Genomic DNA, 15679 nt, shown 5'->3' on the forward strand with positions numbered 1-15679 from the left:
TTGGACTTCTGAGCAACCAATGAGGTAATACAGGAGCTGTTTGTGCTGGCTTGGTAAATCTAAGCACTGTAATAACCACCAGCTTCTGGGGTTTGTCTGCCTTGTTTTGTTTGCAGTTCACCCTAACTGAGTGACCTCAGCTGGCTCCCACAGGCGGCATCATCAGACCAGGTATGTTTTACCTAAGCAATGCCTGGTTTCAATTCACCCCTAATTAGAGTTTATGCTAATATTCAACCAGAGGACTTTGGAGCCAGAGAAGGGAACATGATTAATGTGACCAAATCTTAAAATGAAAAACTGGGGCATCTTTTTAATTTACATAAGAGCCTTTGGTGAGGGACCTTGTCAAAGGCTTTCTGGAAATCTAAGTACACTATGTCCACTGGATCCCCCTTGTCCACATGTTTGTTAACCCCTTCAAACATCTCTCAAAGATTAGTAAGACACAATTTCCCTTTACAGAAACTATGTTGACTTTTGTCCAACAATGTATGTTCTTCTATGTGTCTGACAATTTTATTCTTTACTATTGGTTCAACTAATTTCCCCGGTACTGATGTTAGCCTTACCGGTCTGTAATTGTCAGGATCACCTCTAGAGCCCTTTTTAAATATTGGCATTACATTAGCTATCTTCCAATCACTGGGTACAGAAGCTGATTTAAAGGGCAGGTTACAAACCATAGTTAATAGTTCTGCAATTTCACATTTGAGATCTTTCAGAATTCTTGGATGAAAGCCATCTGGTCCCGGTGACTTGTGTGGCAAAGTACCTGCTTCTCCTCAGCTGACTCAGTCCCTTTTTGCTTTGGAGACACAGGCTTGGCCAAAGCAAAGTCCTTCCCAGTCATGCAGGGTCTGACTGATCCTTTTCTCAGTCAGTCCTTTGCTGTTTTTCTCCCCTTCTGGGGACAGAGTGCAGTCTTCCTTGCTGGAAGAGAGTAGAACCTTGCTACACCTACTCACTGGCAGCTTCTCTCACTCCCCCACCCCACCAGGGAGGGTTTAAAAAGGTCTCCAGCAATTGGGGCCAGCTGAACCTAATTAGTTCCCTGGTAACCCCTGTTCCAGCTGAACCTAATTTCTCCTTGGCTATCTCCCCCCACTGGATAGGGAGAGGCCTTTTAACCCCTCTGGGACTAATTACTACCCCTCCCTTGGTAGCTATTTGTCCTGGGTTTGCCACACTTGTTACTGTTAAATTTATCAATTAATTCCAAAACCTCCTCTAGTGACACTTCAATCTGTGATAATTCCTCAGATTTGTCACCTACAAAGGAAGGCTGAGGTTTTGGAATCTCCCTAACGTCCTCAGCCATGAAGACTGAAGCAAAGAATTCATTTAGTTTCTCCACAATGACTTTATTGTCTTTAAGCGCTCCTTTTGTATTTCAATTGTCTAGGGGCCTCACTGGTTGTTTAGCAGGCTTCCTGCTTCTGATGTACTTAAAAAACATTATCACCTTTTGAGTTTTTGGCTAGCTGTTCTCAAACTCCTTTTTGGCTTTTCTTATTAAATTTTTACACTTAATTTGGCAGTGTTTATGCTCCTTTCTATTTACCTCACTAGCATTTGACTTCCACTTTTTAAAAGATGCCTTTTTTACCTCTTACTGCTTCTTTTACATGGTTGTTAAGCCACAGTGGCTCTTTTTTTAGTTCTTTTACTGTGTTTTTTTTAATTTGGGGTATACATTTAAGTTGGGCCTCTATTATGGTGTCTTTAAAAAGAGTCCATGCAGCTTGCAGGGATTTCACTCTAGTCACTGTACCTTTTAATTTCTGTTTAACTAACCTCCTCATTTTTGCACAGTTCTCCTTTCTGAAATTAAATGCCAGAGTGTTGGGATGCTGAGGTGTTCTTCCCACCACAGGAATGTTAAATGTTATATTATGGTCACTATTTCCAAGCGGTCCTGTTATAGTTACCTCTTGGACCAGATCTTGCGCTCCACTCAGGACTAAATCAAGAATTGCCTCTCCCCTTGTGGGTTCCTGTACCAGCTGCTCCAAGAAGCAATCATTTAAAGTATTGAGAAATTTTGTCTCTGCATTTCATCCTGAAGTGACATGCACCCAGTCAATATGGGGATAACTGAAATACCCCACTATTATTGAGTTCTTTATTTTGATAGCCTCTCTAATCTCCCTTAGCATTTCATCATCATTTATTGACCACCTGACCAGGACAGTGATATAGATACTGTTATATTTTTATTAGAGCACAGAATTACTGTCCATAGAGATTCTATAGAACATGTGGATTCATTTAAGATGTTTACTTCATTTGATTCTACATTTTCTTTCACATATATTGCCACTCCCCCTCCCCCCACAACCTGTTCTGTCCTTCCGATATATTTTGTACCCAGGAATGATTGTGTTCCATAGATTATCCTCACTCCACCAGGTTTCTGTGAAGCCTATTATATCAATATCCTCCTTTAACATGAGGCACTCTAGTTCACCCATCTTATTATTTAGACTTCTAGCATTTGTGTACAAGCACTTTAAAAACTTGTCACTGTTTATTTGTCTGCCCCTTTCTGATGTGTCAGATTCTTTTTTATGTGAATGTTTCTTGTCTGATCTGGCCCATACTTTATCCTCTTCCATCCTCTCCTCCTGACTAAAATCTAGGGAATCTCTATCAATAGACTTTCCTCCAAGAGAAGTTTCTGTCCAATCCACGTGCTCCTCTGCAGCAATTGGATTTCCCCCATCTCTTAGTTTATAAACTGCTCTGCAACCTTTTTAATGTTAAGTGCCAGCAGTCTGGATCCACTTTGGTTTAGGTGGAGCCCATCCTTCCTGTATAGGCTCCCCCATCCCAAAATATTCCCCAGTTCCTAATAAATCTAAACCCCTCCTCCCTACACCACATCTCATCCACGCATTGAAACTCTGAAGCTCTGCCTGCCTACCTGGCCCTGCATGTGGAACTGGAAGCATTTCTGAGAATGCCACCATAGAGGTCCTGGATTTCAGTCTCTTTCCTAGCAGCCTAAATTTGGCATCCAGGATGTCTCTCCTACCCTTCCCTGTGTCATTGGTACCTACATGTACCATGACCACTGGCTTCTCCCCAGCACTACACATAAGTCTGTCTAGATGCCTCGAGAGATCCGCAATCTTCGCACCAGGCAGGCAAGTCATCATATGGTTCTCTCGGTCTTCACAAACCCAGCTATCTATGTTTCTAATGATTGAATCTCCCATTACCAACACCTATCTTTTCCTAGTAACTGGAGTTCCCTCCCCCTGAGGTAACCTCAGTGTGAGAGGATACCCCAACATCCTCTGGAAGGAGGGTCCCAACTATGGGAAGGTTTCCCTCTGCTCCCATTGACAGCTCTCCTTCCCTGAGCTTTTCATCCTCCTCAACAGCGCAGGGGCTGTCTGACTGGAGGTGGGACAAATCTACAGTGTCCTGGAAAGTCTTATCAACATACCTCTCTGCCTCCCTTAGCTCCTCCAGTTCAGCCACCCTGGTCTCCAAAGCCCGTACACGGTCTCTGAGGGCCAGGAGCTCCTTGCACCGAATGCACATATATACCACCTGCCCACAGGGCAGGTAACCATACATGCTGCACTGAGAGCAATAAACAGGTTAGCCCCTACTCTGCTGCTGGGCTTCTGCCTGCATTCTCTCCTACAGCTACCAAGGTAATGATAGGGTTTTTGTTTAAAACAAGCAGTTTTGATTATAATTTAGTTTAAAGGTTTTAAAGAATGGCAAGTGTACCTTGCCCCTTCCCACTCCCCTTCCTAACTCCCTCTCGAAACTTCCTGTTAGCGGCCCTAGTTGCACAAAACCAAACACCCTAGCCCCGCCCCTTCCCTGAGGCGCCACTCCCCACTCACTACACTCCCTAGATTGCTTACTCTTCCCCACCCTCATGTTCACTGGACTGAGACAGGGGGTTGGGGTGCGGGAGGGGGTGAGGGCTCTAACTGGAGGTGCGGACTCTGGAGTGGGGCTGAAGATGAGGGATTTGGGATGCAGGAGGGGGCTCCAGGCTTTGGGATGCAGTCAAGGGATATGGAGTGTGGGAGGGGGCTGTGGGTTGAGGCAGGGGGTTGGGGTGGGGGGGGGGAGGGCTCTGGGATGGGGCTGGGAATGAAGGATTCAGGGTATGTGGGGGGCTCTGGGCTGGGGCAGGGGTACAGGGAGAGGGCTATGGGCTGGGGATGTGGGCTCTGAGTTGGGGCTGGGGATGAGGGGTTTGGGATGCAGGAGGGGTTCTGGGTTTTGAGGGCTCAGGGCTGGGGAGGATTGGGACTTGGGGCATGAGTTTACCGTGGGCTTACCACTGCGTGCGCCCCAGAAGCAGCCAGCAGGTCCAGGTCCTAAGTGGGGGCCAGGAGGCTCCACGTGCCACTCTCGCCTGCAAGCACCATCCCGCCTCCAAGCTCCCATTGGCCAGGAATGTGTTCGGGGCAGGGCAGCACACAGAGTCCTGCCCTCCCCCCCCCCAGGAGCTGGACCTGCTGGTCGCTTCTGGGGCACAGCGCGGTGCCAGCCAGGATAGGTAGGGACTAGCCTGCCTTAGCACTGCAGCACCGCTTTTAATGGCCCGGTTAGCGGAGCTGGCTGGAGCTGCCAGGGTCCCTTTTCGACCGGGTGTTCCGGTTGAAAACCAGACACCTGGTCACCCTACCCCTTTTATGGAAAACAAAAACAATTAGCAAGCTAACAACCCACATTTCCAAACTTGCTGTGGTGACACCGGAAGGAGTGCAATGGGAGCCTGGAAATTCACCGAGGAGTAAAAGCCCAAATCAAAGTGAGGAGGTAGCAAGACTTGTCAGAAATTTTCCGGAGACTGTTGGCTCTAGGTGGTTTATCCAGGAGATGGAACAGCGGAGCTAGCAGTATAATCTATTCAAGTAGTAGCTGATTCAACAGTATGCACATACATGAATGTGCACCAAATTCTGATTTCATCTGCCAAGTTCTTAAAAAAACATCATTGTGAATTACTGAGTTAGATGAAATCGTTAGTAAGTAGCCAATATTCCACCACCACCACCTCAAAAAAAAGAGAGAAAATGTCTTTGCATATTAGCTAAGTTATGGCTCACAGCCCCATTTCTGCGAGAGAGCTGGAACTCATGGAACAGGCTGCAAAGGGTCCTTAAAAACTATTGTTTGTAGCTCATTCATCAAGTAAACCCTGGGATTTTGGCCATATAATGTTTAAGTCAATATCCCAGATATTCCCAGTCTCACTGGGGTATGTCAATGAGCACATGCTTAGTTTTTGGACTTTACATACTGAATATATTGTCCAGCCATCTGCAGGCTTGAAGTTTCTGAATCCTTAAGAGTAAAGGATCTCAAGCTCTAGAACATGTTTTATTTGCCATTGATTCCCTTGTTCCACATATAGGAAATGCAGCAGTTCACTTTTAGAAAAAGTGGCTCTTGTTCTGTGTACAAGGTGTGATGTTATGAGTATATTATAATATCTCATTGAAAGGTGACAGGGCCAGAAAGAGTTAATTAACTCACAGACTGACTTTAGAGACTGGTTAGGAAGATATGTAAAGGAATAGAGCTTTGAAATGCAAGTCTGCATTGTTAGAGATAGAATGGTAGATGTTTGCTTAGGTCGTGTGATGTAAGCAAACAAGTCTTGTCTATTGCTATAGCTTTTATTCATAGATCAAAAAAGGAATATAAACATTTAGGAAGACACTTGTGTGAAATAGTATTATTATCTATATGCCTCTTTGAAGGTTGTGGTAACCTGTATTTGAACTGTTTAGTGGATAAATTATCCTGTGCTAATTGCCATGATGTTTAGGAGAAGGAAAGTTAAGCCTATATTGTTTTCTCAGCCCAAAAGGCTGCAGGAAATGTATAAAAACCCTGGGACATGATCCTTCTTGATCTCAGATCTGCTTTGGGTTTCAAGAGGGGGAAACCATAAGCCATAAGGATTGAGATTCGCAGTCACTGACTGGAGTCACCCTGAATATGGACATTGAACTATAACCTATGGACTAGCAGCAAAGAATCCTGTGGCACCTTATAGACTAACAGACGTTTTGCAGCATGAGCTTGCGTGGGTGAATACCCACTTCTTCGGATGCAAGTAGTGGAAATTTCCAGGGGCAGGTAAATATAAGCAAGCAAGAAGCAAGCTAGAGATAACGAGGTTAGATCAATCAGGGAGGATGAGGCCCTGTTCTAGCAGTTGAGGTGTGAAAACCAAGGGAGGAGAAACTGGTTCTGTAATTGGCAAGCCATTCACAGTCTTTGTTTAGTCCTGAGCTGATGGTGTCAAATTTGCAGATGAACTGGAGCTCAGCAGTTTCTCTTTGAAGTCTGGTCCTAAAGTTTTTTTGCTATGGACTATATCTAAAAGGACTTTTGGCAACTATAAGCTCATTTCTGCTATGTATCTGAACCTCAAGAATTTAATTCAAGTCTGTATGTATATTGATCTTTTAACCAACGCTCTCTCTCTTTTCTTTTTTAATAAATTTTAGTTTAGTTAATAAGAATTGACTATAAGTGTGTATTTTGGGTAAGATCTAAGTTATAATTGGACCTGGGTGTGTGGCTGACCCTTTGGGGTTGGAAGAACCTTTTCTTTTATATGATGAAATAAGATTTTCAGAATTTATCATCATATGTTTGACATTTGTCTGGATGGAGGCCTGAGGCTGGGTACTTTAAGGGAACTGCATTGTTTGGACTTCTGAGCAACCAATGAGGTAATACAGGAGCTGTTTGTGCTGGCTTGGTAAATCTAAGCACTGTAATAACCACCAGCTTCTGGGGTTTGTCTGCCTTGTTTTGTTTGCAGTTCACCCTAACTGAGTGACCTCAGCTGGCTCCCACAGGCGGCATCATCAGACCAGGTATGTTTTACCTAAGCAATGCCTGGTTTCAATTCACCCCTAATTAGAGTTTATGCTAATATTCAACCAGAGGACTTTGGAGCCAGAGAAGGGAACATGATTAATGTGACCAAATCTTAAAATGAAAAACTGGGGCATCTTAGTGGTAGAAATTATTGTGTATTAAAAGTTTTTGTTGGCTGCATGAAGTAGGGTCAAAGTACCAGATAAACTCTATTTATATGCACTTGCTTCCTAACTGAGATGCACACCTGTAGTGGATTTAGCTTCAGCTCACAGCAGGCAACCATTACAATAGAGCTATTTTCTGACTAGTACTTTTGTTCCCGTATACTGTATTTGTTAAAACTCTTCTCATTTCCCATAGTCCTGTTTACTAGTACTAAAATTATGATCTTTTACTGCCCTTCTATTTCCCCTGCAAGTTTTAACTGATTGTGCGAAACCTGGCTTGTGGCCTGGCTACCCACTTTTTCATTTCCAGCATGAAGTTTTGGCTTAGTCTTTGAACACAATGATTTCTCTGTACAAGCAGCACAACTATTACATTTCACTCCAACATATTTTCATTATCTGAATCTAAATATTAGTAATAGAGAAATCAGAAAGTGTTCTGGGGAAAAAAAGAATTACAAGGTTGTATTCTCTCAATCTCACTATGGGATTTTTTTTTTAAAGAGACAGGCCCAAATTACAGCCCAAATACCGCCAATATTTTCAACTGAGAAGGGGTATTGGATGTAGATACAAATTTTCAGGTCTAGGCCCATCTCTTTGTCCATTTATTAGCATCACATATTTGTATAATCCTTTCTGGAGTTTCGTTAGACGCTTCTCCTTCTCCATTCCCTCCCTGCCCCCTTCCTTCTTTTGCCAAGGAATTTTAATCTGTTTCACCTATGCAGCCCAATTTTCAAAACCATCAGACTCCAGAGTTTGCTAGTTTTGCCCTTTGCAAGAAATTTTTTACAGGGCTTGATCTCAAAATATCATTGGGACAATTGCTTTCCAACTACTGAGTAATGTCAGAGCCCATTGCTATTGAGGAAGTTATTACAGAGTCCTTAGTTTATGATGATTTTCCAACAGCAGATACAGAACTGAGAGCCAGCCAGAAAAATGATCTAACCACAGCAATATTCCATTGCTTCCCTTCACCAGATTGTTAATATTTATTATTAACCTGAATAGCTTATATTTTGTTGCCAGTGAAAGTGGCAATACATGCACTAAAAAGATGTGAGGCTTGCAGGGAAAATCACTTGGAAATATCTTTTTTGAAAAGAACCAGATTGCAGACTAAATCTCACTTAGCTCCACCATTTAAAATCTGAATTTCTGAGACATTCAATTTGGAAAACATACAGATAACTCTCTAAGTTTACATGAAAATGAATATCAAAGATACATCACCAGTACAGGAATATTTGGTAGAATTTATTTTTAAAGAATTTCTCTTTAGTGAAAAACATAACCAAGGACAGATGATACAATGTAGAGATAAAAGCCATGTCCCACTGAAACCATAGAACTGTTAACCTCAAGAGTGAGACTTTTGCTTAGGAGACAGTTTTCTTGATAACAGGCCCTCAGTTGTGGAAGTCATTCATAAAAGAGCCTGGAATAACCATAGATTAATGCAGGGTTTCTCAAACAGGGGTCGCCGCTTGTGTAGGGAAAGCCCCTGGCAGGCCGGGCCAGTGTGTATACCTGCCCCGTCCGCAGGTCTGGCCGATCACAGCTCCCACTGGCCGTCTCCACTTTCAGCAGCTCCCATTGGCCTGGAGTAGCCAGGGCAGGTAAACACACTGGCCCGGCCTGCCAGGGGCTTTTCCTACACAAGCAGCAACCCCTGTTTGAGAATCCCTGATCTACACAGTGATAAAAGACCCATGGCATGACCACAGCTGACTCAGGCTCATGGGGCTTGGTCTGTGGGGCTATAGAATTGTCATGTAGACATTTGGGCTTAGGCTGGAGCCTGGGTTCTGAGACCTCTCTGGGGGAAGGGTCCCAGAATCCAGGCGACAGTCCGAATCCAGCTGTCTCCACTGCAATTTTATAGTTTGGGATCCTGAGCCCTGTGAGCCTGAGTTAGCTGACCGCCGTGAGTTTTTTATTGCAGTAGAGATGTACCCATAGAGGCCAGACAGATAGAAAGTCATTACATTTCCTGTATATATTTAGATTTTGAAGAAGTGGTACAGTTTTAAAAAGGGATCATTCTACAACTTTTCAAGAATTGATCTTATTTAATACATTTCTTTCCAATATAAAACAGCTCTTAATGCTTTTGTTGCAGCACCAACATTTCCAGAATAGCCTTCCCATCTCTATTATTTCCATATTCTTATAGTGTTTATAAGAAAGCGGCCAGTTTGCAAAGAAATTAAGTGTTCTACAATAAGATTAATTACCTCACTGAATAATTTGGATAATATTTAGGATGAATCCAGTCTGTTGTGGCAACATTTGCAGTTCAAACAAGGGTGCTAAAGCCAATCCCTATTGTATAACAGCAAATCAGGAAGTCAACATGAGAAGAGAACACATATGTGGGGATTTCACAGTAGTGTTTGGCTTCAGCATGTTAAAAGTTTTATATTTTGATTCACATCTCACCTCAAGCTTCACATTTTCTGTACTGTTCTTCAAAATATGGTATGTATTTATACACCTAACTGAAACTCATATTTAAGGGTGCAATCTTTAGGACCCAAAGGCCAATTTTCAAACTTGGGTGCCTACAGTTAGGCTCCTAAATTCATATATAAGATCTAAATACATTTGACTCAATTGTCATAGCTGCTAAACACTCATTGATCCAGTTGATTTATTTAGGTGTCAGTGTTTCGATGTCAAAGTTTGAAAATTTTGGCTTTAATGTCTTAAAGATGGTATCTTCAAATATGAATGCAAGTTAGATACATCAGTGTATATCTACTGCATGTTAAAGAGCAGTGCATATGTTCTTCACAGACAACTGGCATTTAATTTATGTAATAGGGGTCTGACTGCAGAGCACCACAGTGACACGATGTGTCACACAGAATAGGAATGCTATTCAGAAATCGGTCTTCACTTCCTGGCCTGGGATAAAGTGAGAAAAGGTTACCTATCACACGGCAGGGATTAGTATTTACTGGCTGTAGTGAATATGTTATACTCACTACATGTATTTACCATTTGTTTGGCATTCACTGTACAATAAGCATCTCACTAAATCTAACTAGACACACCTAGTCACAACAGTTTTTGAAGGATAAATATACTTCAATAAATATATTTGTAACAATTAGATGGAAACAATTATGTAATAGAGAAGCCACTGTATGTAATGAGGTAAGTGTTATAGTTATTAAACATCAATGAATATTTAGGCAACAAAGTATGTTCAACACACAATTAATCTATTAGGAATTGACTATATCCACGTTGGGTTCATGCTGGCAGGAGGGGGAGCTGTTAACACAGTTTACCGGAACAGCCATGCTGCAGCTGCTAGGACAGATGGATTCCACAAAGGGGAGACAGGCTGGAGTGCAGAGGGAAAAGGCAGAATAGGACCATGATATTAGACCTGAGAAATAGTTACCACAGCCCTACTATAACAGAGTCAGAGTTTTTCTAGTGGGTTTGAACTAATGGATTTTTCTGTTTGTTCTTTAGATTAGATGATGTAAATTATACATACAAAGTGTGTATATATAAAAAAGAGAAACATAAAAGCACTTTTGAGAGAGAGAGAGAGTGAGAGAGAGTGTGTGGTAGGGTGGCACTGCAAACAAAATGAGGCACAGAGACCACAAGAGATTGTGGATTTTGTGGAAATTCAGCAATGAGCAGAAGAAAAGGATGCTCAACTATTCATTAGTGGAGTAAAGTAAAATTGTTTCTCTCAATGATAACCTCACAGAAAACTTTAGCTTCTAACTTTTATATAAAGGGAAACATTCTCAAAGACACATAAGGCCATTTAGGTTCCTACCTCCCATTGTAAATCAATGGGAATCCAGCGCCTAATTGATATTTATGTCTAAAAATCCCCAACCCACCCCCAAACAAACCAACCCCAAAACAAAACATAGGTTAACCTAGTCCCAGAATTTAAAAAAACAACCCGGTATAACCCTGGAGGTAGAAGTCCAGCAGTGGATTAGGGTAGAAATGCAAAACATGTGACTACTTGCTTTTAGGTGATCATGAGAGTCAGACCAGTAAGCTGTACTTTGGTACCAAGTCAATTGGTTGGCAAGATACAATTATATCATAAAACACCTAAATGAATATGATGTGCAAAATGGGTGTAATAATCTACTAGCAAGTTAACAAAATAGAGAGTAAAGAGGAACAATTTTATATGGGTTCTCAAAAAGCCTTTGACAAAGTCCCTCAACATGCATTTAAGGAAGCTGAGAAATCACAGGATGAGAGGTACTCTATTGGACAAGGATCTGGTGAAGAGACAGAAACCAGATTAAGAATAAGTGGCCAACTTTCAACATGGCTAAAGGTTAATTAACAGAGAGGTACCTCGAGGACCCACACAAGGACCAGTTTTATTTAGTATATTTTTATGATCTGGCAAAGATGGCAAATAGAGAAGTGGCAAAATGTGTGACACAAAATTATCTCTCTTAGACCAGTGGTTCTCAAAGCCTGTCCGCCACTTGTTCAGGGACAGCCCCTGGCGGGCCGGGCCGGGCCGGTGTGTTAACCTGACGCGTCTGCAGGTTCAACCGATCGCAGCTCCCACTGGCCGTGGTTCACTGCTCAAGGCCAATGGGGGCTGCGGGAAGCCGCGGCCAGCACATCTCTCAGCCCACGCTACTTCCTGCAGCCCCCATTGGCCTGGAGCGGCGAACCACAGCCAGTGGGAGCCACGATTGGCTGAACCTGTGGATGGGGCAGGTAAACAAACTGGTCTGGCCCGCCAGGGGCTTTCCCTGAACAAGCGGCGGACCAGCTTTGAGAACCACTGTCTTAGACTGAAGATGACTGAGGCACTTCAGACAGATCTCAGAGAAGTTGAGGAATGGGCAGCATGATGGCTGATGAAAAGGTGTGTCAAAAATACAAGGTAACAGATTAGAAATAACAACTTGAAATATTCACGCACATTGCTCGGACCTGAATTATCAAGGTTCACTCAAGAGAAAGATATGAGCATCAATGTGGACCACTGACTGACTGCTTAATGCCCAATGTCAGTCATCAAAGCAAAATCGTAGGAAACAAAATAATGAGATAGAAATATTAGTGAAAATATTACATCACTATATAAATGAACAGTATGCCTCATCTGGAATACTAGGCTCATGTCTGTCATCACATCTTGTATGAGATATATCATAAATAGAAGTGATCCAGAGGCATGTGACCATCTATTAAAGGCTGGGAATGACTTCTGTATGATGAAATATTGAAGAGATTAGGGCTGTTTAGTTTATAGAGGAGATAAATAAATGGTACATGAGAGACATATCTTCTCTATACCACTCATTATGTAGCTGACACTTATTACCCTCTCTTATAATACAAGAATGGCATTCAATGAAACTGAAAGCAAACTAATTTAAAATAGATGCAAGGAAATACAAAATATATAACCGTCCTGTGTAGCACATTTAAAAAAAAAAGAAAAGGAAAAAAAAAGAATGATTATGCCAAAGAGATAAAACCCTCATGCTTCAGAGCCTAAGGCAACCATCAAGTGACAGGAATTAGGAAGAAAATTCTCAATGGACAGATTCATCCACGATTGTCCACTGTACTTTCCTCTGAGGTTTCTGTAACTGGCTATTTTCTGTGACAAAAAAAATGAGCCAGATACATCACAGGGTTGCTCTGGACTAACAAATCCTGTGTTCCCAGGTTTTCCTATGGGAAAGACAGAGTATGTTGACACACAGGAATCCATTTTTGAAGCACTCTTTGCTGGAATGACTGCTTATGCCAGTCAGTAGTAGCTATCAAAGCAGAAGCTCTTTGGTTAATATAAAAGAGGACTTGTGAAATAGGACAGAACCATTAAAGTAAATTGAATGGATGCTGGGACCTAGCTGTCTCCTTGTTTTCAGTAAAGAACGTTGGAGAAAACTAAGTAAATCTGACATTAAGAGGGTTTAATTTCATAGAATCATAGAATCTCAGGGTTGGAAGGGACCTTAGGAGGTCATCTAGTCCAACCCCCTGCTCAAAGCAGGACCAAACCCAACTAAATCATCCCAGCCAGGGCTTTGTCAAGCCTGACCTTAAAAACCTCTAAGGAAGGAGATTCCACCACCTCCCTAGGTAACCCATTCCAGTGCTTCACCACCCTACTAGTGAAAAAGGTTTTCCTAAAATCCAACCTAAACCTCCCCCTCTGCAACTTGAGACCATTACTCCTTGTTCTGTCATCTTCTACCACTGAGAACAGTCTAGATCCATCCTCTTTGGAACCCCCTTTCAGGTAGTTGAAAGCAGCTATCAAATCCCCCCTCATTCTTCTCTTCTGCAGACTAAACAATCCCAGTTCCCTCAGCCTCTCCTCATAAGTCATGTGCTCCAGCCCCCTAATCATTTTTGTTGCCCTCCGCTGGACTCTCTCCAATTTATCCACATCCTTCTTGTAGTGTGGGGCCCAAAATTGGACACAGTACTCCAAATGAGGCCTCACCAGTGCTGAGTAGAGGGGAATGATCACATCCCTCGATCTGCTGGAAATGCCCCTACTTATACAACCCAAAATGCCATTAGCCTTCTTGGCAACAAGGGCACACTGTTGACTCATATTCAGCTTTTCATCCACCGTAACCCCTAGGTCCTTTTCTGCAGAACTGCTACCCAGCCATTCGGTCCCTAGTCTGTAACAGTGCATGGGATTCTTCCGTCCTAAGTGCAGGTCCCTCTGTATCCTATCCCTACCCTCCAGCATATCAACCACTCCTCCCAGTTTAGTGTCATCTGCAAACTTGCTAAGGGTGCAGTCCACACCATCCTCCAGATCGTTAATGAAGATATTGAATAAAACTGGCCCCAGCACCGATCCTTGGGGCACTCCACTTGATACCGGCTGCCAACTAGACATGGAACCATTGATCACTACCCGTTGAGCCCGACCATCTAGCCAATTTCTGCTATATTAAGTACTTTCAGGTGTCCAGACTTATTATTAATTTCATGGGAATTATTAAAAAGGGAGTGCGTAGGAGTGAAATTCTGAAACCACATTATCACACGTTTAAGACTTCATACTGTTTAGAAAATATGTGATTTCTTTATGTTGTCAGCATTGTTTCTTTTAATCCTTTTTGCAGATTTTTCAAAATTACAATGAAATTGTTTATAAACTAGGTTTAAGAAAGGAAAACATTTGATTCAAACCTAAGAGACATGAATAGGCTTGTCTCACCATCTCTCCTCTAAACATGATGGAAGTTATTGGAATAAATAATCCAGGTAACAATGTATGCTGTAATAATGCTTAAACTACATAATCCACAATTTTTACTTGCCCATTTACAGTTAGCGATATGGGCCCTGCTCCAAAACCCATTGAAGCCAATGCAAAAAGACTCCTGTTGATTTCCATGGGCTTTAGATCAGCACCAGGGCCCTATTCTTCAAGTTCCCTTTACACGGATCTCTAACTGAAGCCACCTCATGTGGTGTCATCAGGATTAATTCATTACCATTTGCAAAGTGCTTTGAGAGTCTCCGATGGAAGGCAATGGGAGTTTTGTGTACAAAGGACTTGCAGCATTGGATCCATTAATTGTGCAGCATTTTTAAAGAGGACTCCTTGCTGGTATGGTAATAGATGCATCCTACACCATTATACTGAATAATATGCAAAAATCCAGTTGGACAATAAAGTTTGTTTGCATTCACATTTCTCTTGTACATAATTAATTTCATTTACAGTACTGGAAATTTTGTGCTTTGACAAGATACATAAATTACATACATAAACTATATCCCATGCTATAATTAACTACATTGTCATTTTCTTAATCTTTATTAGGAGAAAGTATTAAAAACAAAAAGGGAAATCTGAGAAACAGTAAAATAGAAGAGTCAATAATGCAGTACAATAAACTCCATTTCTGGCATTTTTTCCAGTGCACCAACCCTAGGGACAGATCTGTGCCAAAAGTACACTTTGGCAAACAGGAACAGAGTTAAATAGCAGACACATGTGCTGTGAATATTTGGCTGTTGATAAGCAAAATAGACACAGTTAAGGACCAAGTAATTTTTAATGTCTGCTGAAAGACCATTTCTGACGTGGGTTGGGATTTGGGGGATTTTACTGTCAAATTGATTCCCTAACCAATAGGATCTACAAGTGAAAGAGCCATCCGCCAGTATGGGAAGTTACTCACAGTGTGAGTAGCTGTTTAAAAAAAGAATAAAAAACCAGTGATACTATACAGATTAACAAAACAAGGCTCAATGGCCAGTTAAGAATAAGTCCCTAAATTAATATATCATGGTGTCTATTAAACAGCATAGTATTGTAAACTAAAGATAACTTCATGAAGTGCATTTTAAGAGATGTTACATTTGTTTATTTTCTATGAAGTAATTGCATCACATATGCACAATTTCTCTACAATTATTATTAATTCTGCATGAAAAGTCTGTATATCACTTTGTACGTCTATAGTGCCCCCACCTCAAATCTTAAACACTTTCCAAATATTAATCAATTAAGCCTCCGACTCTCAAACCACAGTCCATGTGGTAGGTATTACTGTCTGCATTTTTTCAGATGAGGAAACTGAGGAACAAAGAGGTGAGATACTATGACCAAAGTC

General features: G+C 41.8%; 1 long non-coding RNA gene across 1 annotated transcript; it reads left to right on the forward strand.

Annotated features, from left to right (window-relative positions):
* The first annotated feature begins 6392 nt into the window (after nt 1-6392).
* On the forward strand, nt 6393-14649 carry LOC120390436. Its single transcript, XR_005591080.1, has 3 exons — nt 6393-6441; nt 6821-6875; nt 14385-14649. It is a non-coding gene; the product is annotated as an uncharacterized LOC120390436 (long non-coding RNA).
* The last annotated feature ends 1030 nt before the right edge of the window (nt 14650-15679 follow it).

Source organism: Mauremys reevesii, linkage group 1, assembly GCF_016161935.1.
Source record: "Mauremys reevesii isolate NIE-2019 linkage group 1, ASM1616193v1, whole genome shotgun sequence".
NCBI classification, from domain to species: Eukaryota; Metazoa; Chordata; order Testudines; family Geoemydidae; genus Mauremys; species Mauremys reevesii.